The sequence below is a fragment of the Cervus elaphus genome, chromosome 5, assembly GCF_910594005.1.
Source record: "Cervus elaphus chromosome 5, mCerEla1.1, whole genome shotgun sequence".
Classification (NCBI taxonomy): domain Eukaryota; kingdom Metazoa; phylum Chordata; class Mammalia; order Artiodactyla; family Cervidae; genus Cervus; species Cervus elaphus.
In genome coordinates this window covers 49062990-49083294 of record NC_057819.1, presented here as the reverse complement: position 1 = coordinate 49083294, position 20305 = coordinate 49062990, and the positions used below count along the sequence as shown (strand labels likewise).

General features: G+C 39.2%; 1 long non-coding RNA gene across 1 annotated transcript in view; it reads left to right on the top strand.

Annotated features, from left to right (window-relative positions):
- LOC122693319 overlaps positions 1-20305 on the top strand; it is a 93455-nt gene that overhangs the window by 11676 nt on the left and 61474 nt on the right. Inside the window, exon 2 of the long non-coding RNA XR_006340868.1 lies at positions 3522-3623. This is a non-coding gene — a long non-coding RNA (uncharacterized LOC122693319). The remainder of the gene's footprint in view (positions 1-3521; positions 3624-20305) is intronic.

Below are 20305 nucleotides of genomic sequence, written 5' to 3'. Positions count from 1 at the left end.
AATCCTAAATGTTGAAGCTGTTACTGTGAGATCTGGGCCTTGGTGGGTGAGACTTTATATCCCCTTTTTGCCAGAAAATGTAGGACCCCTAACGGTATTTTGATCTGAACCTTGTTTGGTCTCACTAGTGTGTGTTAGTCAGGCACAACTCTTTGCAACTCCATGGACTATAGCTCACCAGCCTCCTCTATCCATGGGATTTCCCAGGCAAGAGTCCTTTAGTAGCCTGCCATTCCCTCCTCCAGGGGATCTCCCCAACCCAGTAATTGAACCCAGGTCTCCTGCATTGGTCTCACTACTTATCAATAAATTATCAACATATTGTAGCAGAGTTCCCTTCTCAAGGAACAATTCCTTCAGTGCCCTTGCTTACCTAACACATTTCCAAAAAGAAAAGGGCTATCCCTAAAGCCCTGGGGAAGCACTGTCCAGGTATATTGGATAGCCTCCAGGGTGTCAGGGCCCCTCCATTCAAAGTTAAAAAGATATTGAAAGTCTGGATACTAGAGTGGGTTACCATTTCCTTCTGCAGGGGATCTTCCTGACCCAGGGATCAAACTCTCATTCCCTGTATTGGCAGGTGGATTCTTTACCACTCCACCACCTGGGCAGCCCCATTCCTTGAGCTAAGGTGGAAAAAAATCAAGAGTAAATATAGGTTACTCACTAAAGGCACAGGAGCGTAAACAATGTGTTATCAAAAGCAGCATTCCAGGATAACTTGGTTCTCTTCTGAGAGTTTTGCATCAGCCTACTGTTAATAAAATCCATTTACCTAATTAAATTTAATCCTACCTTAGAAAATCTTGACCACATACAAAATTCCTTTCTCAAAATGCCCCTCTATACAAAGAAGTGAGTTAGCTATATGTATACATATAGCCCCTTCCCCTTGAGCCTCCCTCCCACCCTCTCCTCACCCCACCCGTCAAGGTCATCACAGCACCAAGCTGAGCTCCCTGTGCTATGTAGCAGGTTCCCACTAGTTATCTGTCTCACTCAAGATAATGCATTCACATGAAACCTAATCTCTCAGTCATCTTGCTCTCTTCACCCCGGCACCTCCCCTCTCCATGACCACACATCCCTTCTCTATGTCTGTAAGTCTGTAGGAAGAGTATCTGTTTTTCTGATTGACTTCACTGTGTATGACAGTCTCTCTTCAAATGACCTAATTTAGTTCCTTTCTATAGCTCAGTAATTAGCCCAACTGGTGAAGAATCTGCTGGCAATGCAGGAGACCCCAGTTCAATTTCTGGTTCTGGAAGATTCCTTGGAGAAGGGATCAGCTACCCACTCCAGTATTCCTGGACTTCCCTGGTGGCTCAGACAGTGAAGAATCTGCCTGCACTGTGGGAGACCTTGGTTTGATCCCTGGGTTGGGAACATCCCCTGAAGGCCAGCATGGCAACCTACTCCAGTATTCTGGTCTGGAGAATCCTCATGGACAGAGGAGCCTGGTGGGCTACAGTCTGTGGGGTCACAAAGAGTTGGACACATGAGCGACTAAACACAGCACAGCACAATATCCCCTTGTGTATGTATATACATACACACGGCGTCTTTATCCATTCATCTGTTGGTGGACACTTAAGTTGTTTCCATGTCCTGGCTGTTGTAAATAGTGCTTCAGTGAACATTGGGTACATGTGTCTTTTTGAATTATGGTTTTCTCAGGGCTTATGCCCAGTAGTAGGTCATATGATGGTGCTATTTTTAGTTTTTTTAAGGAACCGCCGTACTGTTCTCCATAGTGGCTATATCACTTTACATTCCCGCCAATAGTGCAAGAAGGTTCCCTTTTTGCCACATCTTCCCCAGAATTTACTGTTTGTAGACTTTTTGATGATGGCCATTCTGACCAGTATGAGGTGATACCTCATGGTATTAATAGTTTTGATTTGCGTTTTTCTAATGATTAGTGATGTTGAGCATCTTTTCATGTACCTTTTGTCCATCTGTATGTCTCTGGAGAAATTTCTGTTTAGACATGTCTGTTTAGAAATGTCTGTCACCCTTTATTTTTGTTGGGTTGCTTGTTTTTATACTGAGCTGCATGAGCTGTTTGTGTATTTTGGAGATTAATCCCTTGCTTCATTTGCAAATATTTTCTCCCATTCTGAGTTGTCCTTTCATCCTGTTTATGGTTTCCTTTGATAACAAAATCTTTAAGCTTAATCAGGTCCCATTTGTTTGTTTTTATTTTGATTATTCTAGGAGGCTGGTCAAGAAAGATCTTACAGTGATTTATGTTAAAGAGTGTTTTTCCAGTGTTTAAGTCTTTAATCCATTTTGAGTTTATTCTTGTGTTAGGTGTTAGATAGGGTTCTGAATTTCATTCTTGTTCATGTAGTTGTCCAGTTTTTCCAGCACCACTTACTGAAGGCACTGTCTTTTATCCATTGTATGGTATTGCCTCCTTTGTCATAGATTAGGTGATGATGGGTGCATGGGTTTACCTCTGGACTTTTTATTCCTGTACCACTGATCTAATATTTCGTGTGCCCGTGTGATACTGTCTTGATTATTGTAGGTTTGTAGTATAGTCTGAAGTTGGAGAGCCTGATTCCTCCAGCTCCGTTTTTCTTTCTCAAAATTCCTCTGGTTATTTGGGGTCTTTTATGTTCCCATACAAACTGTAAAGTTTTTTGTTCTAATTCTGTGAAAAATGCAATTGGTAATGTGTTAGTGGTTTACATTTGTTAGGTAGGAAGCTAGGCATGAGCAATGAGGGATGGCCTAGCCAAAAAGGATGCAAGCTAATCTTTAAACCCACAGTGAAAGTCACTCAGTCATGTCTCTGCATCCCCATGGACTATACAGTCCATGGAATTCTCCAGGCCAGAATACTGGAGTGGGTAGCCTTTCCCTTCTAAAGGGAATCTTCCCAACCCAGGGATCACACCCAGGTCTCCCACATTGCAGGCAGATTCTTTACCAGCTGATCTAGAAGGGAAGCCTGAGAATACTGAAGTGGATAGCCTATCCTTTCTCCAGCAGATCTTCCTGACCCAGGAATCGAACCAGAGTCTCCTGCACTGCAGGTGGATTCTTTACCAACTGAGCTGTCAGGGAGTTTTCCAAATCCCGCACATGCACCCTCAGCACACAGTAGATACAAACTAACCACAGGGGCTTCCTCAAGTAGCCTTAGGAGCTAAGAGCTCATTAAGCATTCTTAAATATTCTGCACATATATACATCTGATTATAACAAACTAAATTATGGAAAGACATACACTACAGGGCCTGTTGTTATGTAACTTGCAACTGTCAGTTTGTCTTAAGCATATGCCTGCTTGCATTCCCTCTCTTGATTGGTGGTGGGTACAAGCCCTGTTTTTGCACAGGGCACAGCCAAAAGGAGGAGATGGGAAGTATGAAAAGGGGGAAGCCAAGAGAAATCTTTTCTATGACTCTTGGGGTCAGTCTGGTCCCATGTCTTGGGAGTGTCTAATAATAAAGTTCTGTCTGCTTGAGCTGAACTGAGTTGTAACTTGTCTGTTGTTTTAAACCTTTTAGTCCATCATTCCAAATTTCTGTCATCACAAGAACTGAGGAAGAGAAATAAATCAACCTGATGTTTGGTGCCGTGACACAGATTGCTGACTGCCTCCAGATAAGGTAAGGATCCTTGTCCTATGACTTGAAGGACCTTGATTTCCGCTGAACTGATCTGACACATTGAATCTGTAGATTGCTTTGTAGTAAAGTCATTTTCACAATATTGATTCTTCCCATCTAAGAACATGGTATACCTCTCCATTTGTTTGCATCATCTCTGATTTCTTTTATCAGTGTTTTATAGTTTTCTGAGTATAGGTCTTTTGCCTCCTTAGTTAGGTTTATTCCTAGGTATTTTATTCTTTTTCTTGAGATGATAAACAGGATTGTTAACTTAATTTCTCTTTCTTATCTTTTGTTGTTAGTGTATAAGAATACAGGACACTTCTGTATACTAATTTTGTGTCCTAAAAATTTATTAAATTCATTGTTTAGCTATAGTAGTTTTCTGGTGGCATCTTTAGAGTTTTCTGTGTATAGTATCTTATCATCTGCAAACAGTGATAGTTTTACTTCTTTTCCAATTTGAATTCATTTTGTTTCTTTTTTTCTTTGATTGCTGTGGTTAGGACTTTTATAGTGGAGAGAGTGGACATCCTTGTCTTGTTCCTGACCTTAGAGGAAATGCTCTCAGTTTTTCACTGTTGAGAATGATGTTAGCTGTAGGTTTGTCATATATGGCTTTTATTATGTTGAGTTAGGTTCTCTTTATGCTCACTTTCTGGGGAGTTTTTATCATAAGTGGGTGTTAAGTTTTTTCATAACATTTTCTGCATCTATTGAGATGGTCATACTTTTTTTTGTTGTTTAATTTGATAATATGGTGTATCATATTGATTGATTTCTGTGTATTGAAGAATCCTTGCATCCCTGGTATAAATCCCACTTAGTCATGGTATACAGTCCTTTTAGTGTGTTGTTGGTTTCTGTTTGCTAGCATTTTTTTGAGGATTTTTGCATCTATGTTCATTGGTGATATCAGTCAGTAATTTTATTTGTGATATCTCTGGGCAATGGTGGCCTCATAGAGCAAGTTTGTGAGTGGCCCTCCCTCTGAAATGTTTTTGGAAGAGTTTTGAGAGGATGGGTGTTAGCTTTTCTCTAAATGTTTGATAGAATTCACCCGTGAAGTCATCTAGTCCTAGAATTTTGTTTGCGGGAAGATTTTTATTTTTTAATTTTATTTATTTGCTTTTGGCTGATCTGGGTCTTCATTGCTACATTGGGCTTTTCTCTAGTTGTAGCTGGTGGGGGCTCTTTAGTTGTGATGCACAGGCTTCTCATTGTGGTGGCTTCTTTTGTTGGGGAGCACAGGCTTTAGGCATGCACGTTTCAGTAGTGCTCCTGGGCTCTAGAGCACAGGCTCAGTAGTTATGCCTGGAATTAGTTGCACCACCTGCAATTAGTTGCAGGTGAGACCTTCCTGGATCAGGAATCGAACCTGTGTCTCCTGCATTGGCAGGTGGTTTCTTTACCACTTAGCCCCCAGGGTAGCCCCAATTTTTTATGTTTATTTCAAGATAAAACAAACCAGAATGCATGCACGCATGCTCAGTCAATTCAGTCATGTTTCTGTGGGAAGATTTTTAATTTCAATTTCATAACTGTGATTAGTCTGTTTATATTTTCTGTTTCTTTCTGATTTAGTCTTTGAAAATTGTACCTTTCTAAGAATTTGTCCATTTCTTCCAGATTGTCCATTTTATTGGTATATAGTTGCTTTTAGTAATCTTTTATGCTCCTTTGTCTTTCTGTGGTGTCAGTTGTAATTTCTCCTTTTTCATTTCTAATTTTATTGATCTGAGTTCTCTTCCCCTCTTTTTTTTTTCTTTATGAGTCTGGCTAAAGGGTTATCAATTTTGTTTATCTTCTCAAAGAACCAACTTTTCTTTTATTGATCTTTTTTATTGTTTTTTTTCATTTCTGTTTCATTTATTTCTGCTCTGATCTTTATGATTTCTTTCCTTCTAACTTTATTGTTGTTCTTTTTCTTCTTTCTCTAGTTGCTTTAGGTGTAAGGTTAGATTGCTTATTTGAGGTTTTTCGTGTTTCATGAGGTGAGGTTGAGCTGCTATAAACTTCCTTCTGAGAACTGCTTTTTGTTGCATCCTTTATGTTTTGGGTCATTGTTTTCATTTTTATTCTGATGTATTTTTTTATTTCCTTTTTTACTTCTTCAGTGATCTCTTGGTTATTCAGAATGCACGGTTTAGCCTCCATATATTTGTGTTCTTTACAGTTTTTCTTTTCTTTTCCCTGTAATTGATTTCTAATCTCATAGTGTTGTAGTCAGAAAAGATGTTTGATATGATTTCAGTTTTCTTAAACTTACCAAGGCTTGATTTGTTACTCAAGATGTGATTCTGGAGGATGTTCCCTGTGTACTTGAGAAGAAAGTATATTCTGGTTTTGAGTGGAGTGTTCTATAAATATCAATTAAATATATGTAATCTGTTGTGCCATTTAAAGCTCTTATGTCTTTAATTTCTGCCTTGGTGATCTGTCCATTGGTATAAGTGGGGTGTTAAAGTCCCCCACTATTACAGTGTTACTGTTGGGTTCCCCTTATTGGCTGTTATTATTTGACTTATGTGTGGAGGTGGTCCTGTGTTGACTGCAGAAGTATTTTACTGATGTAGTTTCTTCCTGGATTGATCTCTTGATCATTATGTAGTGACCTTTATCTCTTGTAACAGTCTTAATTTTAAAGTCTGTTTTGTCTTATATGAGTATTGCTATTCCAGCTTTCTTTTGCTTTCCATTGACATGGAATATCTTTTTCTGTGCCCTTGCTTTCAGTCTGTATGTGTCCATAGCTCCGAAAGGGGTCTCTTATTTCCATTCAGCCAGTCTGTGTCTTTTGGTTGGAGTACTTAATCCATTTAAATTCAATGTAATTATAAATATTTATGGTCCTATTACCATTTTCTAAATTGCTTTGGATTTGTTTTTTGGGTCTTTCTTTCGTTTTTCCTGCCTAGAGAAGCTCTTTTAGCATTTTTTTTTTTCAACTGGTTTGGTGGTGCTGAATTCTCTTAGCTTTTTGCTTGTTTGTAAAGATTTTTATTTTCTGTCCATACTGAATGAGAGCCTTGCTGAGTAGAGTCATCTTGGTTGTAGCTTTCTCTGTTTCATCACTTTAAATATATCCTGCCACTCCTTCTGGCTGGCAGAGTTTCTACTGAAAAATCAGCTGATAACTGTATGGGGATTCCCTGGTATGTTATTTGTTGCTTCTAATATTATTTCTTTGAACTTAATTTTTGTTTGATTCATTTGTTGTCTTGGCGTTTTTCTCCTAGGGTTTATCCTGTGTGGGACTCTCTGCAGTTCCTGAACTTGCATTTTTTTTTTTTTCCTTTCCCATTTTAGGAAAGATTTTGACTCTGATCTCTTCATATATTTTCTCTAAACTTTTCTGTTTTTTTTTCCTGGGACCCCTGAAATTCAAATGTTGGTGTGTTTAATGTTGTCCCAGATGTCTCTGAGACTGTCCTCATTTCTTTTAATTCTTTTTTCATTTTTCTGCTCCACAGCAGTCATTTCCACCATTCCATTTGGCAGCTCACATACTCATTCTCCTGCTTCAGTTATTTTGCTATTGATTACTTCCAGTGTGTTTTTCATTTCAGTTATTGTGATTTTCATCACTGTTTGTTCTCGAGTTCTTCTAAACTTTGTGCTTAGCTGTGTCCGACTCTATGCAACCCTATGGACTGTAGTCCACCAGGCTTCTCTGTCCATGGGATTTTTCGAAACAAGAGTACTGGTGTGGGTTGCCAGTATTCTTTCAGCAGAGGATCTTCTGCCAGAGGATCTTCCTAACCCAGGGAATCAAACCCCCCAGTGTCTTGTGTCTGCTGCATGGGCAGGCAGATTCTTTATCACTAGTACCACCTGGGAAGCCCTTGCTAGTTCTTCTAGGTCCTTGATAAACATTTCTTGTATTTTTTCCATCTGAGCCTCCACCCTTTCCAGGATTTTGAATTATCTTTACCATAATTACTCTGAATTCTTTTTCATGTGGGTTGCCTATTTCCTTTTCATTTATTTGGTCTTGTAGGTTTTTACCTTGATCCTTTGTAAAAATTTTTTTTGTCATTTCATTTTGTTTGATGGGGGGCGGCGGGGAGGGTGGGTCTGTGTTCCTGTCTTGCTGCTTGTATGGCCTGAGGGATTCAGCACTGAAGTTTGCAGGTGGTTGGGTAGAGCCGGATCTTGGTGCTGAGATGGGGCCCTCCAGGAGACTTCACTCTGATTAGCATTCCCTGACATGTGAGGTTCTCTGTTTGTCCAGTGGGCTGAGCGTGGCACTCCCGCGACAGGAGCTCAGCCCTGACCACTGGCCTGGGAATCAAGATTCCACAAGCTATGTGGTACGCAAGGGAAAAACAAGGCAGAGCAATAGCAAAAGAATAGGAACTAAAATAAAATTAGAAAACTTAAAAATATATTAGAAAAAATAAAAATATAAATGAAACAACAAGAGAAAACAACCAGAACAGCAAAAAAACAAAAACAAAAACAAAAAAACAGGCCAGAAAAGGCCTTGGCTGTAGGGGGCAGGGGCTTAGCGGGGAGTGGGACCCTAGGCTCAGGACCAGAGTGACCAGAAAAGATCCTTCTTGGGAGAGTGTGTGGGGGCAGGTCTTAGACTCGGTGTGCCCAGAGGGGTCCTCAGAGGGCTGAGGTTTAGGCCTGGGACCCTAGCAGCCTCACCAGGCCTGAGCTGACAAGGAAAATGCTGGCCACACTCCCCTCCAGTCCTCCAACCCCCTGAAGGTGTTTTCCATCCCCAGTGGTCTGCTTACTGTGAGTGAGTCCCTCTGATCTGGGGAAGCCCTCCCATCCTCTAACTGCCTCTCATGGCACCAGTCCCATCTTGCTTTTACTTTTCTCCCACACTCCCAGGGCCGTTAAATCTGGAGGGGGCCTCAGAGGGCAGAGGTTCAGGCCCAGCACCCCAGAAGGGTCTCCCCAAGGCCCAAGTGGAGGAGGGAAATGGGGTCCCTGTTCCCTTCTGATCTTCCATTCTCCTGTAGGGCTGGCCCCATCCTAGCTGAGTCCCTTGCAGTGAGTGGACCCCCCTGAGTGTGGGAGCCCCTCCCCTCCCCCACTGCCCATCAGGGCCCCTGGTCCCATCCCAGCTCCACATCTCGCCCACTGCCATGTCCTGCCTGGAGGTGTGGAGGCACCTCCCGCCCCCTTAGGTGTCTGAGGGCCCCTCCCTGCTCCTGTAAGTGCTCTGGTTATGAGGAGACGGGTACTGCACAGCCTCTTTTTCTGCCATCTTGACTTTGCCCCCATTGGAGAGACTGTTTTAAATAGATGTTTCTAAAACATAAAATAATTCTTATAGTTTACCAAAAAGTTCTTATCCCAGTTACATTTACTTAAAAATTTAATATCAGGTTATTTTCCCTGTTGACAGACATTATGACTGAAAAAAATATGCACTTATAGACTACCAGTAACTCCAGGTATAATGAAAGTATACTTAACATTGATGGCCCTAAAGACAGATCTATATTAATTAAACCCATAAGTTTAAGCTAGGCAAGTTAATTTCTGTAGAACCAGAGGTCTTACAGGTTTATGTCTGAATTTAAAATGTCCTTTTTTTTTCCTTTAGTCTGGGGGGACTGCAGATGAATCATTTAGTTCCTGAGAGCCCAGGCAGAATAGTTACATTCTGGAGGCAGAGGAGGGAAAAATGCAAGGGCCTATCATTTCTTTTCCCTCTTTAAAATCCCACCAAGAAACCCAAGGCTGGAGTCTCAGGCAGTCTGGGCTGTGTTTGTATTTCAAGGCTAAAGTGTTCCACCACACTCACAATGTCAGCAGAAGATTGCAGGAGAAGTTGGACAGACGGAAAACTGCAACAGAAACAAATACACCAATTATAAAACTTAAAGACACAGCAAAATGTTTTTAGGTCAAAGGGGACAGGAGTGCAGTCGTGAGGACCAAGAGAGAGAGAAAAGGAGAAGGAGAGAAATTGTCATGTCAACCTACCCCCCATAGGTGTCTGTTCTGGGACCAACCTGCATGCTTCCAGAAAGGGCCAGAGAAGGAGAGAGCACCCTGCCGTCTGCCCACCGGGGTAATCAAGCCCAGAAACCGGCCAGTTGTATGTCGTCTGTGGGACGCTCACCCACTCACACACCAGTATATAGATATATGCTGCTTTAGCCTGTTCCTCATGCAGCTTTTCTTGGTGGCAGGAAAGTAAAAGTGAGACTATCGGAACAATTGGATTTCCAACCACTACATGATATGAGGTTTAAACTATCGATCTCATATGTTTCCAGTCAGGAGAGCCCACTGGATCGAGGTCTGCATAGTGTGAAGCAAGCATCTCTCACTTCTGCTTGTGACCCATCAAGGCGAGCCATTTGCAGGCCAAAAGAAGCAGGTCTCATAAGCTGAGAGGAGTGATACTGTAGCTGCCCGATATCCACACTCTCAGAAGGATAGGACAGGAGTAGGAGAGGACAGAGAGAGAAGTAGAGAAATTTCAGGAGAGGGAAAGGGAAAATGGTGAGAGATAAAGAACAGGCAGGAGGGGAAAAGCATTGCCTGAATGAGAGTACTAAGGCCCCCAGGGGCCAGGAGGCATACTCACCAAACGTGGTGGTGCCAACAAGAGATGCAGGTCCCTGCTTGCCACCCCCAGGAAGCTGCATTCAGTGGTCCAAGAGGTGCCCAGACTCTCTCCCCAGAAGGGGATAAGCCCCACATTGGGTGCCACAAAATATGTTACTGACCACGGTTCTTGGCCTCCTTAATCAATAGAAATTGATCAGAGGCCAGACAAGAAATTAAGGCAAGGCTTTTTTGGGGCCCCAGCTGCAGCAGAGGTGGGGAAAGTGTGAGAACAACAGGTCCCCTTACTTGCTTGCCCACTCACTTCTTAGGGTGTAACTTACTGCTTGTTTTCAAACTTCATGAAATGGAAGTTTAGATCCTTGATTTTCACCCTGTCTTGTTTAATAATTATATTAAAGTCTATAAAAAAAATTACACGTAAGCGTGGTTCAGCTGTATCACACAAGTTTTGATATAACATACTTTCATTATTCAGTTAAATATTTTCCTATTTTTAATTGTAGTGTTTTCTTTTGTTAGGTACTTAGAATAGAAAAAAGGAGTCCAGAATAGCAGTGGCTAAAAGACAAGGAAGGGAAAAGCCTGCAAAAATAGAACAAAGGAAGGTCTGAGGACTGGAGTGAGGACCTCAGGTAGAACAAAGAGCACTCCTGGATAGCCCAGTTTACACAGAGCAGGCCCGGGGGAGGAGAAACACCATAAAAAGAGGAGCCAAAGCTGGGCTGGGGGCCTCTCTTCTCTTCACGTCTTTTGGGTCGGCATGCCTCGAGGATGTATTTTCCTTTACTTTATAAATAAAACTTAGCTGTAACACTGGTCTGTCTGAAGGTTGTAATGCTGGTCCGTCTGTCACTTCAGATTTTTGTTGAGAGGAAATTACAAACTCCCCCGACACTTTGATCTACTTGTTTTTGAAACACATGTTGCTGAATTTCTAAATGCATGGGAATTTTTCTTTTTTATTATTTCGTATTTACATTATACTATGAGAATCTACTCTGTGTAACTTTAACCCTTTATCATTTTTAAAATTTACTCTCTTTTATGTCCTAGTATACACTGAAATTTTGGAAATATCCTGTGAATATTTGAAGAGTGTGCATTCTGTGGTCTTCTATTGAGGTGTCCACAAATGCCAAGTAGACATGTGACATGACTAAAAGTCAGTTTTGTTTATTGTATTGAGTAAATCTTCTTGTCTTTGTTTTTGTCAGCTTGTCCAGTCAGTTACTGGGAAATAATAAGTTTAAAAATCTCCTCCCATAAAGATGATTTTTCTTAATTCTCTTTTTGTTGCAATTTTTGCTTTAGGTATTTTGATGCTGCTGTATGCATATTATTCTAGGTTATATTATCAAGTGCATAGAAATTTTAAATTATATATTTCCAGTAATTTTAACATTGATCACTATAAAGAATCTTATTTTTGCTTTAGAACCTGTTTTGTATTATCTATTATTAAAACAGCACTAGCAGCTTTCTTTTGGGAAAAGTTTCTGTCATATCTTTTTCCCTTCTTCTGCGTTCAACCTTCCTACATCCTTATATTTTTAAAAATACATTCATTCAGTGTTTTTAAGATTGATAATCTTCTAAATGAAGCATTAGCTCATTCATATTGTGAAGTTGTTATATAATTATTTGGGTTTAAGTCTATTCCTTTTAATGCTTTTCCTTTTAATGTATTCTCTTTTGAAACATTACAATATTTTTACTTATCTTCCCCTGTTAACTAGCTTATTAAATATTCACTTTTCTGTTATTCAGTTAGCAGTTATCCTGGAATTTACAAAGTCATACTGGATCTGTCAGCCTTAATGTAAGGTAGTACTTTACCTCTTCCCAGAAAAAAGCATGGGCATTTAAACCACTTTGCCTGTCTTTAATTGGCCCAGTGGGTAGAGAATCCTCTTGCATTGCTGGAGACGTTGGAGATGCAGGTTTGATCCCTGCATCTTGTGGTCGGGAAGATCCCTTGGAGGGGGAAATTGGCAGTCCACTCCAGTGTTCTTGCCTGAGAAGTCCCATGAAGAGAGGAGCCTGGCAGGCTGCAGTCCACGGGGTCACAAAGCGTGGGGCACAACTGATCATGTGGCACACACTGGTGACATACTTTTCTTAGTTTTCGTTCTCTGAAAATGATTTCATTTTACTTTTGCTTTGGAAAGTTATTTTCTCTGGTTATTGAATTCTAGATCGGCAGCTTTTTTTCCTTCTAACATTTAGAGGGATCTTTTTCTATCATCATTTGATTTTTTTCAATTTTGTTATGAATCAGCTCTCAGTCTTAGTATTGCTCCTTTAAAGATAATATGACTTTATTTTTCTTGCTGCTTTTATTATCTAATCTTTATTTTTGTTTTCAGTAGATTTATTCTGGTATATCTAGGCATGGTTTTTTTGTTGCTGTTTTGTTTGTTTGAACTTGCTTAGAAATTACTATGCTTCATTTGCTACTTAAGAAAAGACCTAGCAAATATCACTTTATATATGTTTCCTATATGATGAACTTTATTTATTCCTGGGAGTCAAATTAAATGTATTTATTATCTCACATTTGTGTGTTTTCTCCTCATTTCTAATTTTACATCTCTGATTTTCATTTTGCATATTTTCTTCTTTTTTTTTTTTCCAGTTTACTCTTTCAACTTATCAGTATATAACCAGACATTAACCACCCCCCCCACATCTATTGAGTTTTTAATTTTTAGTATTTATATTTAAAATTCCATTTGGCTTTTTAGAAACAATTTATGTTTATGATTGTAGTCTTTTGAATTACTGAAAAGTCTGTGTCTCATCAGTGCGTTATATGGATATTCTGTGAATTATGTATTTTCCATTGATTCTTTTCCTTTTCAGACATGTCATTATTTTGTTTGGTTATTTTTGACTGAATAAAAAAACTGTTCCTCAAATAAAGTAGGCCTCTTTTTATTTATACAAGGAAAATATAACCTTATTCATGGTATCAAAATGCTTGTGTGTAGTGGTGTGATCTGAGACACACTTAAAGCGTATCAATTCCCTAAATATGCGCTATCACAAAGCTGACATGCTCATTTCCTAAAAAAATTATCACCCCTTAAGTCTCTTAGGCAGTACTTATCTTCTGTTGATTACATTATGCATTGGGGTGATATTAATATAATAGCAAGTGTCTTACTCCCTTTTAAGCTTGATCCCTTTATTACCAGCTAGACTCCAGTCAAGCTATATTACTTACTTCTCAAACATAGATGAAAGTTTCTTCTTCCCAGCTTAATTTTTATATAAATATTGAGAGCTTTTAACATATATTCATCCATCCAGAGTCAACAAATTTTATTGAGTCACTATTATGCAAATAGTTTGATTGCTGCTGGGAAGACAAAGATTTAAAAAACACAGTGTCCATCCCCTGGAGCTTAAAGTATCTAATTCTGCTTGTCCTCTATATAGCTACTCAAATATCTATAACCATTTTTCAAGGTTAGTCGTTGATTTTAAGGATTCGTGTATATAAAGTTTCATGTAATTTTAAGATATAAAACTATTGGTAGTTTTGATGTGATATGATTATTTGCTCTGTAGCCTCACTTGCTTTGCTTCAATTCTTTCTCCAGTGCTTCAGCTGTCCTGTACCCATTACCAATACCCTCACTTGCCAAGTTCCCTTCTTTCATCTTATTGTACAACCCTTTATACTATTACACCTTTTCTTCCAAGGAAAATGCTGAACAAAGATGAGTTGTATGTAGTTTTCTGAAGCTCAACTTCTCTTTTGGAGGAGTTGAACAGATGTGAACGTAGATAGAATCATCCTACTTGGTCTATCTGAAAAGGAAGCACAAACGGGCAGAGATGAGGAACTGCCCAGAAGCAAGATCCTGAATGCTCCACTTAAGGTGGTTAAACACTGGAAGAAAATACTAGTTGAAGAAATACACTGGAAGAAAAAAACTATAACAGATATAGTTATAATCCAGCTTCTACAGGCCCACGGTCTAAGATGAACTGAAGTTCAAAAAAAAGCAGCAAAATCAGTGAAAACTAATAATTTACATATTGATAAATATGTAGTTTATATTCTGTACAGAGGTTTCTTCACAGTTCTTCAGTTTCCACCAATAGTCTATTTATGGTTTTTACAACCTTCGTCTACCTCATAGTCCTAAAGCCAATAGTAAAGGCCTTAGGTTCTTGTTACAGAAACACTCCAGATTCAAGAAGTTGGGATAGAGACTGATGCCGGGAGACCTAAAGTCTCATTCATAGGGATGCGTGTCAGGGAAAGTTTTGTCTAGAGCAACTCAACTGGAAGAGTTCTGTGATAACTTGATAGGAATCAGTTTTCATGAAATGTTTAAGTAGAGAACTGGTGTTAGCAAAAAAAGAAGAGAGAGAGAGAATTGGAGTTAGCAAAAGCAGACTAGACTGCTCACCTACAGAATTAATAAAGAAATGTGAAGCTAGCTAGACAATTAATTGAGGGCAAGAAAAGGGTTTCTTTTGTTTTGCTTTTTGTTGAACAGGGAAAATAACAGCGTATTTGCAAACTCATGGAACTAATACAGCAGAAAAGGAAAACTATCTGATGCAAAAAGAAAAGCTGCCCAAGTAATATGAGTATAAGAATATGTCATGCAGTGTACACAAGTGGATGCTTAACCAAAGTCAAGAAGAGAGACACTTCTTTTGTGGTGAAAGAAAAAAAGTGGAGTATTTAGGCATGGATGCCATACAGGTAACATAATGTGGTTATGAGAGGTTGATTTGAGATTGCTAATATTTTTTTGAAATAGGAAGTAAAATTATCAACTGAGGGTAAGAATTAGGTAGAAGATTTTGGAGATTTGAAGAGAGTGGAAAGAGTGTTCACCTGGGAGCATAAGTTAATAACTGGTATAATTTTGGCACAGTAGACATACTTAAAGTTGGTAAATACTAATCTTATGTGAGTTAATCAGCTGGTTATAGTTTTCAGTCACATTTAACTCTACAGAAAATAGGAGAGGGGTTAAAAAATTAATCAAGGTTATGATTTAGACAAGCGAGCCAAATTATGGGAGGGGGGACATGGGTGAAAAGTGTGAGAAAGTGATGCTTATTACTGACTATGAAATTAAACTAGAAGTGACAACCTGATAGGATAGAATACATTGGAAAATTGAAAGAAACTAAATTCTGTAGATTACACTGATGTGAGGGAATTGATGGAGTTAAATTTCTAGAGCAAGAGCTGGAAAAATGAGAGTTGGTGGACTAAAGAGTAGAATTTGAAACTAAGATTTTTCAGGAATTGTAGTTACTAGTAAAGATAAGATCTACAATGTGATCAGGGGAATAAATGGAATGGAGGTCAAGAAAGAGAGGAGGCCAAGAAGCTATTAAGTCAGGTTATTGGAAAAATAATCTACTAGAGTCTAATAGTAGTATATTGAAATAACCAGGAATAGTGATAGGATTAGTAGTGGAGAGAGTGACAATGAGCCCTGTAATAAAATGCCCAAGTTTCAGTAACCGGCTGCAAAGGAATGGGTTGGTAGAGTTTTATGGTTAGAATCAAAGTTGGTTATTCTCACAGAAAAAGGGGTGAATGATTTAAATGATTTAGCAGTTGAAATAAGAAGAGAACACACCTCAGTGTGATCTGCATATGAGAAGTCAGCATAAGAAGAACTATTGTAAGGAAAATTAGTTTTCAGATTGAGCAAGAAGCAAAGGGCATGTTCTCAAAAGTGCCTGGTGTTATAAGAGATTTGCTGATGACAGGCAGTGAGTTCCTAAATTCAGTCTAAAAGAATTTTCGGTTTGTCGTAAGGAAATGGGAGATTGATAAGAAATGTAATCAGAGGAGTGATCACCAGAGTGATCCCTAGAGTTGTAAGCGGATCAGAACCAGGGTATAATAGGTGGTAAGAGAATTCTGAGCTGCTTTTACTATCAGATAAACAGAAATAAAAGCCATGATGCAATCGGTCCTAATGGTCCCATGGTAGATTGGTGGCAAGCTGTGAATGTTGTGGAGAGTAAGAAGTGGGAATGTCGCCAGGCACTCTTAGTTTCTGCTGAGGGAAATAAGAAAGAAAAACAACAACAAAAAAAATTGAAACAGAGCATGCATCCTCTCAAAACACTGAAATAATTCGGGGTGGGGGGAAAGGCAAAATTTTAAAGCACTCCTATTAGTATGCTTAAAGTGTTTTAAAATTTTTTTGCATCTATATGAAAATATAATTGGGTACTATAAAAGAAAGGGCTTCCCTTGTGGAATCCACCTGCAAAGATGTGGGAGACCTGGGTTCTATCCTGGGTTGGGAAGATCCCCTGGAGAAGGGAAAGGCTACCCATTCCAGTATTCTGGCCTGGAGAATTCCATGGACTGTATAGTCCATGGGGTCTCAAAGGGTTGGACACGATTGAGCAACTTTCACTTTCATAAAAAGGAGACAACCCACCAAGCAAAAGAGTTCTTAGGTATTACAAATGATTTAAGGACTGACAGCCTAGAAGATGTAATTGGAGGAAACTACAGAATATAGAGCAAAAAAGAATAGAGTAAGCAAAATAGAAAATCAACTGAAAATTCAACTAAAAGACAAAAAGTAAGGAAGTTGAAACACCAGAGGAGAATTATATCCTGCCCGGGGGTTGGGAGTGGGATGGAGATGAAATGCTAACCATAATTTTGAGTCAGTAATTTTACCATAGAAGAAAACCAGCAGATTGCAAAGAATCTGATGAAAGGCAGAATAGCTGCAGCTTCTGAGACCTTCCCTGGTCTCTAGAAATTAGGATGCAGTTTGCAGAGCCTTTTAAAACAAACAAACCCTGTTTAACATCCCATACTTTGGAGTAAGACATTCAAAAGCACCCCTGAATAAAAAATGGATGTAAAATATATTAGTTCTCACAGTACTAGAATCTGATTTCACAATGTCTTCCTCTTGAAAATGGATTAAAGTAATCTAGTATTCCTGTGTCTTTGCTTGCCAGAGCAAATATGAATTCTCCCTCTTTTAAGGTAATATCATTGTAGAGCTCAAATCTACATTTCTTTCCAATAGTGTCCAAAATTCTAAATACATTCATAGAAAGCAAATGGAAATCTATTTTCTGGGATCTTTGTTAATCAATATTCCAAACTATTTGGGATATATCTGAACAGGTGTTTTGATTTAACTAGCATATCTACCAACATGTAATATAGTGTCTTATTCTGGTTAGAAACAAATTATTTAGTAAACTCGGATAGTGCCTTCAGAAATGGTCATTGTCTGTTGATCAAAAGAAAGCTTCCTTTTCATTGTAGGATGCCGACACACCGAGGAAGAGGGAATTTGGAACTAGATGGCACAGCTGCACACGGCATTAAGAGCAGCAGCAAGAGACTGGAGGGGCAGGTGCAGCTGGCCCGGAATGGGAAAGGCGTGCTGTGCTGTTTGTAGAGAAGGGTTCAATCCATACCCTTACCCATCCTGGAGACAAACTAGATTTGCTGCAAATTAATAGACAAAGCCTAGAAATTGGATATAGTTCAGAAAAGGTTGGAGAAACAGTGAGTTCAAAAATCAAGCGAGGGACTGGAAGTTACTGGGAAGCCAAGCTGAGTTTCTGTAGGTTTTGAGTGGAGAATTAGGTGTTTGTCACTTGCTATATTGTGTCTCCTGTAAGAAAGTTTCAGCTGTGCAAAGACATTAAATCCATATTAAGAAAGATGCGTTGCTTTTCTTCTATATTTAACATCTTATCTGTAAACCTGAGTTGAACATATCATTAAAAAGAGTTATTAATCTCAGAAATATTCTAAATAGAATATTACAGTTCTTGGGAACAGAAAGAAGGAGGGTAGGAAGGAAGGAGAGACAGAAAAAAAATTAGTTCTTTAGGATTTTGCTGTCGGCTTAGTCACTAAGTTATCTCTGACTCTCTTGAGACCTCACGGACTGTATCCCGCCAAGTCCTCTGTCCATGGGATTTCCCAGGCAAGAATACTGGAGTGGGTTGCCATTTCCTCTTCCAAGGCATCTTCCTGACACAGGGATCAAACACGTCTCCTGCATTGGCAGGCAGATTTTTACCACTGAGCCATCAGGGAAACCTTTTTAGTATTTCAGGCCAGCATATTCTTCCCTACTGATGCAAGTAATGATAATATTGCTTTGACTCTTGAATTCCCCAATTTTTATTCTCTTCAAGTACAGTAATTATTTTTATGTAATTATATGTTTATGTGTAAGAGTGAGAGGGGAAAATGATTATTTTTGAAACAGCATCTAATGTTGAGAATGAAAATGAAAACTGAAAGGAACTTTAGCTTGTCAAGATTTTGTTTAAGTATTTGAAATGAATACTGTTATACAGGGTTGATTTATAGAGTTTTATTTTGGGATATTTCACTGTGATAATTTATTAGAAACTCTTATACACTGGAATAGTTTAAGAAGCATATTGATTACTTGTCAGTTAAATGTATATAAAAGATCTTGAGTATCATTTGAAATTATATGGGTGATACATTATTGGGTAGCCTTTACTATATCATACATATTTATGTGCAATATTTATTGATCTTCCTTCCTTTTTTCTATGAGTTACTCTCTCTCATTTCCCATGTCTTCTTAGAGAATCTCAACGTATATATAGCCTTTTTGGAACCCACGCACTGTTGGTTAATATATCGTGGAATTCTTGAGAATAGAAAAATTAGTTTCAGTTACTTTGATGAGTATTTTGGAGGCATGTTAAACCAAGAGTGTATCAGTAAATGTTTAGAATCTATTTTTAACATAGTTTACTCTTAAGGGAAAGGTGAGTCACTGGCTTTACATGCTTTTAAAGCAGAAATTTTAAAATATCTCTGTAGGTGGATTACACAAGTAATGACCTGTGTTCTGTTGGTCCTTGGGGAAGTTTCACTTGAGTATGTATGGGAATATATATGTACATGTGTATGAGTTGTGTTTAAGCAAGGGTCCGTCTGCATTATACATACCTCTCAGCTTCTAAAATGCTCTCCTGCTTACAAATTTCTCATAGGTCCCCAGGCGATGACGATGTGTTTAGGATATGACAGGAGAAAAAGTGAGTGAGAGGCCAGGATGCTTTCAGGCTGGGGCTCACAGGTGCATCTGAATTAGGGTCACTGTCAGTCCAGAGAGAATCCTAGCCCTAGTTCAGATTCAGTCCCTGCAACTAAGAGGGGATAATGAATGGAGCTGTCACTCTGAATGCTTTTGAATCTCATTAGGGCTTCCTTTGTGGCTCAGCTGGTAAAGAATCTGCCTGCAATGCAGGAAATCTGGGTTTGATCCCTGGGTTGGGAAGATCCCCTGGAGAAGGGAAAGGCTACCCACTCCAGTATTCTGGCCTGGAGAATTCCATGGACTGTATAGTCCATGAGGTGGCAAAGAGTCAGACAGGACTGAGTGACTTTCATTTTCACTTTTCTGTAGTTATAAAGTAAGCAGAATTATACCCCTAGATTGTTGTTATGCTAAAATGAGAAAACATTAAAGTGCAATTCCTGGTACTAAGTTCATGCTTAATAAATGTTAGTGGAAACAGAAATATATATATATATATATCTTCATGTGTAAACAGTGTCAGTTATATTTCCTTACCCCATAAAGATAGGAGTGACTGGTGAAAGCTAGAACTGACCCCCCCACACATATATTTCTGTGGTTTTTGTTGGTTCATTAATTGGTTGCTATTTTAACATTTCATCTTTAAGTGATAGTTGTTTCCTCTGGGGATAGCTTTCTTTGGTAGGGAAAGACTTAAGTTTAACTTCTGAGTAAAAGAGAAAATTAGAAGAAAGCCAGTTTACTCCTCAAAATGGTAAGCTTGGTTTCTTTGCCCCAAAACCCTCTATTAGAGGACGCACTTGAGAACACTCTTCGGAGTCTGTACACATCAGCCTGACTGTGGCTGGTGGGCATCTAGAGGGACACAGGCAGCCGTTGGTGAGGCGGGCTCAGCGCCTGGTGTAGCGACAGCGTTTCCGTCTGCCTCCAGAAGGCACTGTCCCCGCGCCCCGCGCAGCCTGCTTGATGTTTCCCAAGGAACTGGAGCACTTACTTCCAGCAAACTGAGGAGCATAACTCCAGGTAATGAGACTCAAAGAATGCTCAAGGATTTCTTAAAGC